The following is a 12185-nucleotide window of genomic DNA, read 5'->3' as shown; positions in this document are numbered from 1 at the left end:
ATCTACATCAGACTTTATCTAAGCTGGAAATAAACTTTTATTGAGTGATGCTTCTAAGATTTTTTTGGGTTGGTTGTTAGTGCAGCAAAACCCACCCTATCCTGACTAATCAAAGTTGGTTCCAATTTTTTGTTATTACGAAATGTGCAGTGCTAGGCTTTTGTGTGCTCCATGTGTTTATGTCTCTCTGGTGCTATTGGCTGGACATACAGTTGTTAGGCCAAAGGGCAGCTGCATTTTCAAGCAGCACTCCTGGTGTGGCTAGCGGGCTGCACTGGTTTATACTCACACTAGTGCAGGAAAGAGCTCAGCACTTGGTATTTTAGACTTTGAATTCCATTGATTTAATTTGCAATAGATAAACTCTTCAGCAGTACAGTGTAAGCTTGGGACCTCCAAAATATTAGAGTTTTCCATGTAATCAAAGCAATATATCTTTTAATGAGGAAAAATCATTTGGCACACAAAAAAGGAAAACTCTTTATGTTGGAAAACAAGAGACACACAAACACCTAACAACTGAGTAAAGTTTTGGAATATTTATAATTAGAAAAGCTTAAAAGTATTTTTTTTAATTCCTTTTAATAAATGACTTGCATTTTAAAAGTCATCTATGTGCTCTGTCCTTGTGATTACCAGATGAAAAAGTTGGAATGTCGCATTGGCCCTTCAGAAGCATTTGGCAAGACTATAAATGATGTTTGAAGTTCCCTGTGATTTGGGAAAGTGACAGTTTCTTTTGTTAGGTAAAGTTTGGATGGCAGCAGCCTTTGGTTAAGTGATGAAAATGTTCCTAAATTCACTAATGTCACTTAGCTCTGCTAATTTCACAACCTTAATAGGTTTCCTTTGTCACTTACAACATTGCCAAGCCAAACAATATTTTCTAACTTCAGTTATAAAAATTAAGTAAAAATAAAACAACAAAAAAGCTGACAACACTTCTGTGATTTGTTGGGCAGAGACAAACCAGTTGAAGGATTTTAAGTAAGGGTAAGTGGAATGGCCAAATTACCCACTCAGCAAAGCTGCTGTAAAAGCTCATGAAATAACAGCTTTAAAACACTGCCTTCCTAAATACTCTGTGATTACCAGTGATCTTGCAAGTGTCAATTGGCCATTTGTAATGTTTACTTCACAGGGTCTGGTACCTTCCTTAGCCCCAAAGCTGCCTTGGGGAAGGCAAACAGTCTTTTATCCCAACTGGAGCTGAAAGAGCAGCAGGTTCTCGGTCCCCTTCTGTGTGGAAGCAGCAGGATCCTGGCCTGCATTCCCTCCACCAGCAGGAGGGTGCACTTGTTTGAAAGAGCTGGAAGGAGCACGGTGGGCCACCTCGGAGCTGGCCACGTGAGGGTAGCCAGGATCTGGGGTTTCCCAGCCCTCTCCATGCCCCGCACCTGGCCCCTGGTGGAATGAAAGGTCCACGAGATGGGACGTCATCCTGCTCAGTGGCGATTTCCTTAGACCAGTGGTTCTCAATCCCCGAGGGACATTTGGCAGCACATGGGGACTGTTTGCTGTCATCACTGGGAAGGTGGGGCTTGCTGCTGGCATCAGGTGGGGAGAGGCCAGGAGGCTGCACAGAGTCTTTCAGGGCACGGAATGACCCTGGCCCCAGACAACAGCTCCCCAGGCGTGCCCCGCCCCAGGTCCCTGAGCTTTCTGTGAAAAATGGGCATCCAGAAGCTTTAAGGTGCAATGGTTTTTACTTCTTAAACAGCTCGTGCGAGGTCACCACAGAAGGAGGAGGGGCGGCATCTCCGGGGACGGTGGTGCGACCATGTCTGGAAATTCGAAGTGCTGAAGGAATTCAACGAGCAGATAAACAGGGAACGCCAGCAGGCTCACTCAGCAGCCCCTGCTGCTGGCTCTGGGGACAGAAGCAGCCAACCCGCTGTCCTGGGTGAGAAGCTGGGGCTGCTGTGGAAAGGGGAGCCCACGTGTATGGCGCCATTGGATCCCACGCTCACACCCAAAGAGGCTCCGCAAACAGGAGGTGCCTCGTGAGTGTCGCGTTCCACTGAGTGACATCAGGGCCATGTGGCCTTTGATTGCTCCCACGAGCTACTGTGGCTATTTAAGAAGACCAAGCCATTTGCCGCCTTAAAAATTGTACTTAGAGTGCTATAATGATGGCCATGTCCATCAAGTATACTTTGGGGAAAGGGCATCAATTCATGAAATGCCCATTAACATTTCAAAATACTGCCGGGTTGTAGATCACTGTCTTGGGTGACCTGTCCATGCTCAGTGTCATCTCTCCTGCTTTCTCACACCCACAGGGGCCGTGGCCATCCTCTGTTTCCTGGATGTCCACGGGAAGGACCTGGCAGGCCACTTGGTCTTCTCATCCAGGGGCTTTCCCAGCACTGGCACCTGATACAAGGTCACTGCCTGGGTGCCCACGTCTCCCCCAGGCAGGACCCCCATCCTCCTCCTTTTTGTAAAGGCCAGCTGGCCGAGCTGCTTTCCTTGTCATGATCACTGGAAAAATTCTTTTCCCTTGTCAGCCTCCATTGTCTGGCTGTTGGAGCCCTTGGCAGAGGCAGCAAGATTGAAACTCATCTTTGGAGACTTGTGCCATTCTGACTTGGCACTAACAGGCAGGAGACATGGGCTTTGTTCCACACATAAAGCCATGTGCGGGTGTGTATGTGTGTGTCACAAGGAGATGTGAGCCTCGGACGTTCACGCTTTGTGTGATCAGCATGCAAAGGGCTCTGCATGCCACTACGCAGCATGAGTTCCAGCTCTCTGTGAGAAAGCAAAGTCTCTCGCCACATAGCTGAGTCACCTAAAGTGCTCCAAAATTCTGCACAACTCCAAGGCAATTTTTTACCCCAAAATCTAGGTAGATGCCTGTGTGTGTGTGATAATCTAGGTACACATGTGTGTGTTTTCTCTCTGTGCTGCAGTAGAGAAACTAGTAAATGTGTAAAAACAGAGCTGGTGGCATGATTTACATACTGCACCCAGTCTTGGGTATGAAATACAGGAAGAAATTCATCAACAGAACCCAGGGAAACTTTGCTTTAGGGGGATAAATTTCTGATTGGGAAATGTCAGCTGGAATCTGCTGGAGGGGTGAGGTGGTGGTTGTCATGCCCCAGGGAGTCCTTCTTTTCTGAAGTAAACACACAGAAAAGCAGATACGAGGAAGGGGAGAAGTGTCCATTAGACACAGTAGAGGCCCCAGAAAGAGAGACAAGCTAAAGAATTAAGATAATAATGGTTTTATGTGGGGGAGCAGCCATTTTGGTAAGGTTAGCATGATACTGCACAGCTGGTCTTGTGGAGAGAGTGGTCGGCCTCAGGGCAGGGCTTTTATGGATAACCTGAGAGGGCATGAAGAAAACTTCAACACAGAGTTAAGCAAACTCTCATTTATTGTGTCTGCAGAGGTAAGGAGCCCGGCCAGTTCAAAGTGATTCAGCCAGAACTCCCCATGCTGTGATTTTACTCTTGCTTAAATACCTAAGTTACTACTTAGCATTTGCTTTGATTATGCATTAGCTTTTATTATATGGATGAACACACATAGCTTGTTATATGACTATATGATTAGAATGTTCAGGAAATCACACTGGCACATACATTGCATGATCAGAAAAGGGGTGGACAAGGGTGGGAAATTTCCTACGTTATTTAAGCAAGTTGAACTGAGGAAAGCAAGGGGCTTCTTCTGTGCAGGTCCCGCCAACTGCTTGAAGGTGCTTTGCATATTTCATTGCTTCAACAGGATATTCTTGACCACCAAAGAGAACTTGGCAGAAAGAGAAGGTTGCCTCTCATTACCTTTTGTTTCTGTTATTTTTAAAATTAATTTATTGACGTATATCACTCATACATAAACATACATAAATGATAAGTTTGTAGTAACAATTGTGAACTTAAAAATGAGCATATATAACATCGTCCAGGACTCTCATGATTCACTCTACCACCAATACCTTGCATTGTTGTTATACCTTTTAAACTAATGATTAAAGAACATTGCCAAAATATTACCATTAACCAAAATATTTTCCCCTCAACCCACCTATTATTATCTTTATATCATTTATATATGAATATATTCCAGCAATTAAGTGTATAGTAAAAGTTGTGAACTTACGAAGCAAACATGTATAACATCATACAGGAGTCCCACACATCAAGCCTCCACCAACACTTTGCATTGTCTTGAGAAGTTTGTTACAGATTATGACAGAATATTGTCAAAATCTTACTACCAATTATAGTCTTTATCTTACATTTGGAAGTGTTTTCCCCCAACCCACCCTATTATTATTTTTAAATATATTTTTATGACATATTGTAAACTTATAAAACAATCATGTACATGTGCAGAATTCCCAAATAGCACCCCTCTATCAACATGCCACAGTGTGGTGAACATATGTTACAAAAAAGATAATATCATCTGATTGTTACCATGCCCATAGTGTACATTTGGCTCACATTTTCCATTCTGCCTCATTATCAACACAGTACATCTTTGGCATAGATGCAAGAATATTATATTATTACTGCTAACCACAGTCCATAGGTCACTACAGTTGGATTTTTCCCATGCTTCACATTCCCAACACCCTGCAGTAGTGATGTACATTTGCCCTAGCACACAAAGGACACTTTTGCATCTGTACCATCAACCACAATTCTCATCCACCTATTGGTTTACTGTGCTATTCAGTTCCTGGATTATTCTATAAAATTCTGCCATTTGGCATTTACATACCTAGACGACCATTTTCAGCCACATACCCATTTATAAACTAGCTGTTACTCACTGTTTGCTACCATTCACTCTATACATTTCCATACTTTTACAATAAAGCTAATTAAAACTTCTACATACATTAAACATCAGTAGGCCATGTTAGTCCTCCTCTTATCTTCTTTAAGAATCCACCACTTACCACCAGGGCTTGAAGATATTTTCCTACAATTTCTTCTAGAAGTGTTATAGTTCTTGCTTTTATTTTTAGTTTTTTGATCCATTTTGAGATTATTTTTGGATAGGGTGTGAGGTAGGGTTTCTCTTTCCTATTTTTGGCTATGGGTATCCAGTTATTCAGCACCATTTCTTGAATGGACTGTTCTGCCTGAGCTGTGTGGGTTTGGCAGACTAGTAAAAAATCACTTGACTATACATGTAAGGATCTGTTTCTGAACCATCAGTTTGGTTCCATTGGTCTATGTGTCTGTCTTTATGCCACTACCATGCTATTTCTTACCACTATAGCTTCAGGATACTATTTAAAGTCTGGAGATGAGGGTTCACTTTCTCTTTTTTTTTTTTTTTTTTTTTTATGTTTCTGACTACTCAGAACCCCTTACCCTTGCAAATAAACTTGGTAATTGTGTTTTCAATTTTTTTTTAAATGCTGGTAGAATTTCTATGGGGATTGCAATATGAGTAGAATTGACATCTTTATGATATTTAGTCTTCCAGCCCATGAGCATGGAATGTTCTTCCAGTTATTTAGAACTTTTTAAATTTTAATATTGAGTTGCAGTTTTCTGAATACAAGAACTTTATATAGTTGGTTAAATTTATTCCTATTTGAGTTTTATGTCATATTTTATTTTTACCATTCTTTTGACACATTATTTACTTTTATTGATACAATCTTCATTTCTAGATGCTCTTCCAGGCCTTTCTCTCCTGCCTTTTATTTTCAGGTTCTAGCACATCCTTTAGCATTTCCTGAAAATCTGATCTCTTGCTTAGAAATTCTCTCAGTTTCTGTTTATCCTTGAATACTCTACTTTGGCCCTGATTGTTGAAAAACAGTCTTGCTGGATATAAGATTCTTGGCTTGAAGTTTTTCTCTTGGAGTATCTTAAATATATCATACCCCTGTCTTCTTGCCTCCATGGTTTCTGGTGAGAAATCAGCAGTTAATCTTGTTGGCTATCCCTTATATGTTATGCATTGCTTTTCTCTTGCTGTTCTCAGAATTCTCTTTGTCTTTGGCATTTGACATTCTGATTAATATGTGTCTCAAAGTTGGTCTATTCAGGTTTTCACAGATGGGAGTATGTTGTGGATATCTATGTCCGTCAATAAGGTTGGGAAATGTTCTACCATTATTTCTTCAAATATTCCTTCTGCAACTTTTCCCTTCTCTTCTCCTTCAGGCAAACCCATCACACATATGTTTGCATGCCTTTTGCTGTCTTTAAGTTCTCTGAGACCTTGTTCCATTTTTCCATTCTTTTCTTCATCTGTTCTTTTGTATGTTCACTCTCAGAGGCCATTTCTTCAAGCTCACCAATCCTTTCTTCTGCCTAATCAAATCTGCTATTATATGACTCCAATGTGGTTTTTTAAAATTTCATTTATTGTACCTTTTATACCCATAAAATCTGCTATTTTTCTATGTGTGCTTTCAACTTCTTCTTTGTGATCATTCAGTGTCTTCTTAACATACTTAATCTCTTTAGCCACCTCACTGACTTTATTAAGGAGATTTGTTTGAACATCTATGATCAGTTGCCTCAATTCCTTTATGTCATCTGGAGGCTTATCTTGTTCCTTTAACTGGGCCACGTTGTGCAGGCCTAGACTGTAGTTGCCCAGAGAGATTAATGAAGCTTCACTGCCTGGGGTAGGGTTGGGGCTGCAGGTGTGGGCAGCCATCTATGCAGTATGGGTCCAGAATGACCACAGTTGCCCTGGTAGACTTCCAGTTATTCAGTCTGTGCCATCTAAAGATACCTACAGTTAACTGGATAGGCTGGTGCAGGACCTGCCAACCTCCTCCCTGCAGAGGTGGGGCTGAACCCTAGTTCATGGATGCAGGTTGATCTGGGTGAAAGAACCCTGTTCCTACCATCACAATGATTTTCAATGAGTCTGGCTTCCCTTCATGGTGGGGGTGGATCAAAATGGCAACCACTGACCTCTTTCTGACTAGGACAGATTCACACCCCAACTCTTCCTAGGCTTATACCTTAGCTAGCTGAACCTACTAATCAGTAGCCAAAATCAGTAGCCACCCATCTCCTCCTCCCATTTTTGGGAAATGGAACTTCCAATTCCAGCCACAGAATAGATCCTGGGGCAGTTTGCACCACCAGAGTATGATAATCACTGGTTTCTGTGGCTTGGCCAGTTACTTCTCAGAGGCTGGCACAGGTCTCCTCAGCTTCCTTCCTGCTGGGGGTGGGGCTGGGGCCTAGTCTGGAGCTACAATCTGATCTGGTTGGAAAGAAGCCGGTCCCCACCAGCACTGATTTTCAGTCCTCCCTGCTTCCCCTCATGCCAGGGGCAGTGTAAAGATGGTGGCTACCAGCCTCTTTCTCACTTGGACAGGCTCAAACTTTAGCTGTTTTTAGGATTATACTTTAGCCCACTGAATTTACTCATCAGTAGCCTGAATTGGTTCCCAGCTGTCTCTTCCTTGCCCACTTTTGGGAAGTGGAGCTTTCAAGTCCAGCCATAGAACAGCTTCTGAAGCAGCTTGTGCCTCCAGTGGAGGATGTGCACTGGCCTCCATGGTGTGGAGCACTCTACTTATGAATCTGCTCTGAAGATGGGCGCTCTCCTCCTTCCTTTCCTTCAGGTATGTTGCAGGATGCTCTTCTGGCCTCCCAAAGCCCCCAAACAGGTGCTTCAGCTAGCTCCAGATAGCTCTGGGTGTTTACTAACTGCCCTGTAGCAGGAGCTGACTCTAGGAGCTCCTTACTCTGCCACCATCTTGCTGATTGCCCCATCTCAGTAACTTTTGATTTATATACACTTCTTTCCTCTGTATCCTAGCAGAAGGAAGAGAAGTTATTTTCAGGCATTCAGTCATCCTACATCTATCAATTCCCTCTTCTACTTTTTGGCAATATTCTTATTGCAGGGGAAAGGGAGAAAGCTTAGATCTTCTGTAACTACTTCCTGCTGACATGGGTGTTGATTTTTTAGGAAACTATTGTAGGCGAGTGGTCTAAGAAGGAAAAGTCAGTTTATAAATATTTGCAATTGCTTTTCAATAAAGCATTGTATGCATGATATAAGTACAGGTGAAAATGCTAAAAGTTTTATGTATGGGAGCAGCCATTTAGTAGGGTTAGATTGGTTCAAAAAAGGAAAATTTCTCTCTTGTGTCAGGAGGTCATTGACTTTGTTCTTTAGTTTCTCAGTGCTTTCAAGGACTTGGCTTGATTCCTTTACATAGGAATGGCATTTTTCTTTGAGGAATAAATTACATGCTCAAAGGTTTTGCAGCACTAATGCAGTTAAGGAGTTTGTTTTTGGACTGTTAAGATAGTGCCTGCTAGCTGAGCTATATTTGCTCCCAATTCCTTGGAGAGCTCAGTAGCTAGGTACAAAGATGCACCTGCAGTTCCAGTGGATACTGCAATTTCTAAGAAGGTAAATAAGGGGATTAATGGGATTTCTCTCTTTGTTCTGGGGCTAAATCATGTTGTTACTGGGAAGGGCAAGATGGTGCTGTCATTCATTGTGAAAATCACAGGGAAAATTTATCTAAGACTACAAAGTCCTTTCCAATACAGTGGAAGGGAGGAGAAACAGAGGTTCCATGAAGAAAATATATTCCTAATTTTGGATTTAAGCTAGCAGTAAAAGTTATATTTGTTAAACCTTTTTTCCAGTTTCTCTTGCTTAAACGCCAAGTGTAGTATGTGAAAAAGGGAAACTTATTGTGTTAGGTCAGCACTGAGCAATGGGTCTATATTTGGGTGATGGGATTGTTTTCCACTAGGAGTTTAAAAAAAGAACATGGATTTAGCTTCATTGTAAAACATGTTAGGGTGAGTTACATAGGAAGAGTTTAGTTGTTGCAAGTTTGATCATTTGTGGTAATGAGGATGTTATACATGCTTTGGGGTCTACCTGTACAAAAGTTTGTTGAATTTTGTTTTAAATTTCTTACAAAAGCACGAATATATGTTTTTTTTTAAAAGAATTTGAAACCTCAGTTGGTGACCCGACCCATGGGTCAGTCGAACCAAGACCTGAGGGAAGGAGCGGGAATGAAAGGGACAAGAGACACAAAGAATGGAGACAAGACAGGATTCTGATCAAGTCTCATTTATTGAGGGTTAATCAGGGGTATTTATAGCCAGGGATGAAGGAGGTGGTACATACTGACAACACATGTGTCGGTAAATGATTGGGTGACTAGATTTTGATTTTCGTGCCACATGCATGCGCAGATGGTTGTTTGGCAATGTCCATGGAAATACTTTCACGCTCTTTAGGGAGTGCCCAATCGCAGCCCAGGGGAGTGGCATGAGAATAGAAACTTAATTACTTCAACGAGGATAGAAACTTATCTGGGTTAGTATCTAAAAATAGCGTTTAGTAACAAGATGGCTGATACAACACCAGTGCCAGAGGCAGCTTCCCACAAGTTGGGATGCAAAGTAAAATGATAATTTGTTGAGTTAGCAGTTCTAGTATACACATTTGCACTATTCTCATTAACATTTTGGGGGGATACCCAGGCAGTTAAATTACATTGATTTGGGCACAGTGAGCCAAGATGGGGTTCAGCTGTGTAGAATTGGCAAAAATTCAAATGCTATATCTGTGATTACTGTTATCTACAGCAAACATTTCTCCAGTTATTGGAGGTTCTGCAGCAATTTGATATGTCACATTTAGGTGCTGCACAAGTGAATTGAGTGAACTTTGTTTAAACGGGCTTTCCTGACCACTGCTTTCAAGGTGCAGATTAACTGAAGCATTCCATAATATAGTTGGCCTAGGCACCAGTGGATATTGATGGTGCAAATTTACACAGTGCCAACACTTGGTTCTATTGTAGAGGTTTTGGATGATCTGCAAAATAGGTGTGAGGGATGATCAATATTTTCTCTCAGGCTAGTTACTGGCAGGTCCTGTAGAAGAAAGAACAAGATTAGTATTTGGTGGAGGTTTTTTCTTCTTGAACAAGAGCCCCACGTCCTCAAATGGCTGCATTTCATATTTCACTTCATGCTCTCCTGTGATCTCTGGCTTAAGGCCTCCTTTATCTGCTGGCTCTGATAAGTAGTAAGGTTTTGCTCTGGTTTGATGGACCCAGAGCTTGATTGCCTGTAACTTACGAGAATGAGAAGTTGATAGTACTTTGTAAGGTTCCTCCCATTTGGGTTTAAGCTGATCTTCAGGGTGTTTGTTTTTCTAAACTTTTCAAAGAACTTGATCTGAACTGAGAAGGGGTAGAAAGGCTGGTTAGTGTGGTATTTTAGGTGCATATTTGCATATGTATGCATGGTAGTGAAGAGCTTTCCTAACTGCAAGGCCCACTTATGGAGGGCTTCCTCTAAGATTATTGGTGAATTCGGTTTTTCCCTTGGGTTGTTGAAAGCATAAGTTCAAAAGAACTTAACTCAAGTTCTTTTTCAGGCAACACCTAACCCAAAGGAGAGCTAGGTTAAGTGTTTCTGTCTTTTTAAACTGTGTTTCTTGACAAATTTTACTTAAAGTTTTCTTTAAAATATAGTTTATTTTTTCCACCTGATGACTCAGGTCTCCAGGCTGCATTTAATTTCCACTTAATTCTAAAACACTGGTTGACATTTTGCATGACAACTGAAATAAAAGCAGTTTCATTATTTGACTGAAAGGTTTGGGGCAGCCCAAACCTGGGGATGATTTCCTAGAGCAAAAACTTCATTATCATTGAATGCTGTTCTGTACAGCAGGGAAAGTCTTCCACCCACCCTGAAAAGCTGTCTACAAATAGCAAAAGATTTTTCAACTTTTCTGTGGTTTTTGACATTACTGTGAAGTTTATTTGCCAGTCTTCAGCTGGGGCAGGTCTTTGCCTTCGTGTCCCAAAAGAGCCCATGATGTTCCTTTTGGGTTATTTTTCTGGCAAGTAAGACAGTGGTTAGAGACTTTCTGTACTGCTTGAACAAGGTGAGATCCCACCCCCAGTCAATTGAAGAAGGTGCAGGAGGGCTTGCTCTCCCAAATGTGTGGTTTGGTGATAGTAAGAGACTAGAGGATATACTAGATTTTTAGGCAGAGAAAATTGTCTTTGGCTGTTTTTCAGCCACTTGTCCCCTCTTTCTAATTTTTCTGAATTTTCTTGAAAATCCCATTCTCTTGCACTTTTCAGGTCTGCAGAGGTATGGGCCAGACAGAAAACTTCCTCTATATGTTGTGGAATCTGAGGTTTAATGAGTGCAGCTACATGACTACGGGGGTAGCCTTTTCTTGTGGCCTCTTTTGCTACTTGGTCTGCTTGCTTGTTCATTATGTTGTAGAAGTCAATAGAGGTTCAGTTATTAGTGTATAGAAAGGCCAGGACTCAGGAATGATTTTGAGAAGGCATAAATGATTTATTGATGACTGGCTGGACTTGGGAGCTTTCTGTTTCAAACCTGAGCCTGGAACAAGATTTTTGAATTCCTTTTATACAGAGAAAAGGCCAAATTAGCATTTATCTTCCAGATCCTAGGTAAGCTTTTAGCATGGACTTCATACATTCTAGATAAGCTTTTAGCACATTTGGTTTGCATTTCCCCTGAATATTTAAAGTTTATAAAGTTTGCATTGCAAAATTGCCTCCCAGGACTGGAGTCGTTGCCATGGACACCAAGGACAGGACTGCAGCCTCTTACTGTCCCACACCCGTAAGTCATGACACATACAGCTTAGGTTATCTATGAAGAGATGAACAGCTTCCTATCCTTAGCCCACATCAATTAGGGTTATATAAGAGTCTCCCTTTTGGTGTCCCCAGCAGTGCATTACAGTGGGTAGTTTCACTGCTTCTAGAAGTTCAGTGATTTGTGGGTCATGTTTAGTGTCTTTTTGCCTAGATGACAAAAGTCCTCTCTCCTTCCAAATGACCCTATGTACATGCAAGATAAGAAAACCATATTTTGAGTCAGTAGAAATGTTCACTCTTCTTCCATCTCCTCTTTGCAGGGCTCTAAGAAGAGCAACAAGCTCAGCTTTTTGTGCAGAACTCCCTGGGGTTAGTGGTGCAGCTTCTAGTACTTCCCCAGCAGTTACAAGAGCATATCCAGCTTTTTGAACACCCCTTTCAGTGAAGCTGCTTCCCAGTGAAGATTTCTCAATGTAGAGTCAGTAGGGGAGGAGCCCACAAGTCCTTCCTGGAAGAGTAGACTTTTTTTTAGCATATCTATATAATTATGAATAGGTATTTACTTAGTACTTGATGGGATTCACTCTATTTAAGGTT

At 41.6% G+C, this 12185-nt stretch overlaps 1 protein-coding gene across 3 annotated transcripts in view; it reads left to right on the top strand.

The window, feature by feature from the left end:
* LOC101413726 (transport and Golgi organization protein 1 homolog) overlaps positions 1–12185 on the top strand; it is a 170561-nt gene that overhangs the window by 53788 nt on the left and 104588 nt on the right. The window lies entirely within an intron of this gene.

Source organism: Dasypus novemcinctus, chromosome 23 (genome assembly GCF_030445035.2).
Source record: "Dasypus novemcinctus isolate mDasNov1 chromosome 23, mDasNov1.1.hap2, whole genome shotgun sequence".
Classification (NCBI taxonomy): domain Eukaryota; kingdom Metazoa; phylum Chordata; class Mammalia; order Cingulata; family Dasypodidae; genus Dasypus; species Dasypus novemcinctus.
The sequence above is the reverse complement of the archived record's forward strand: the minus strand, read 5'-3'. Positions and strand labels throughout refer to the sequence as shown.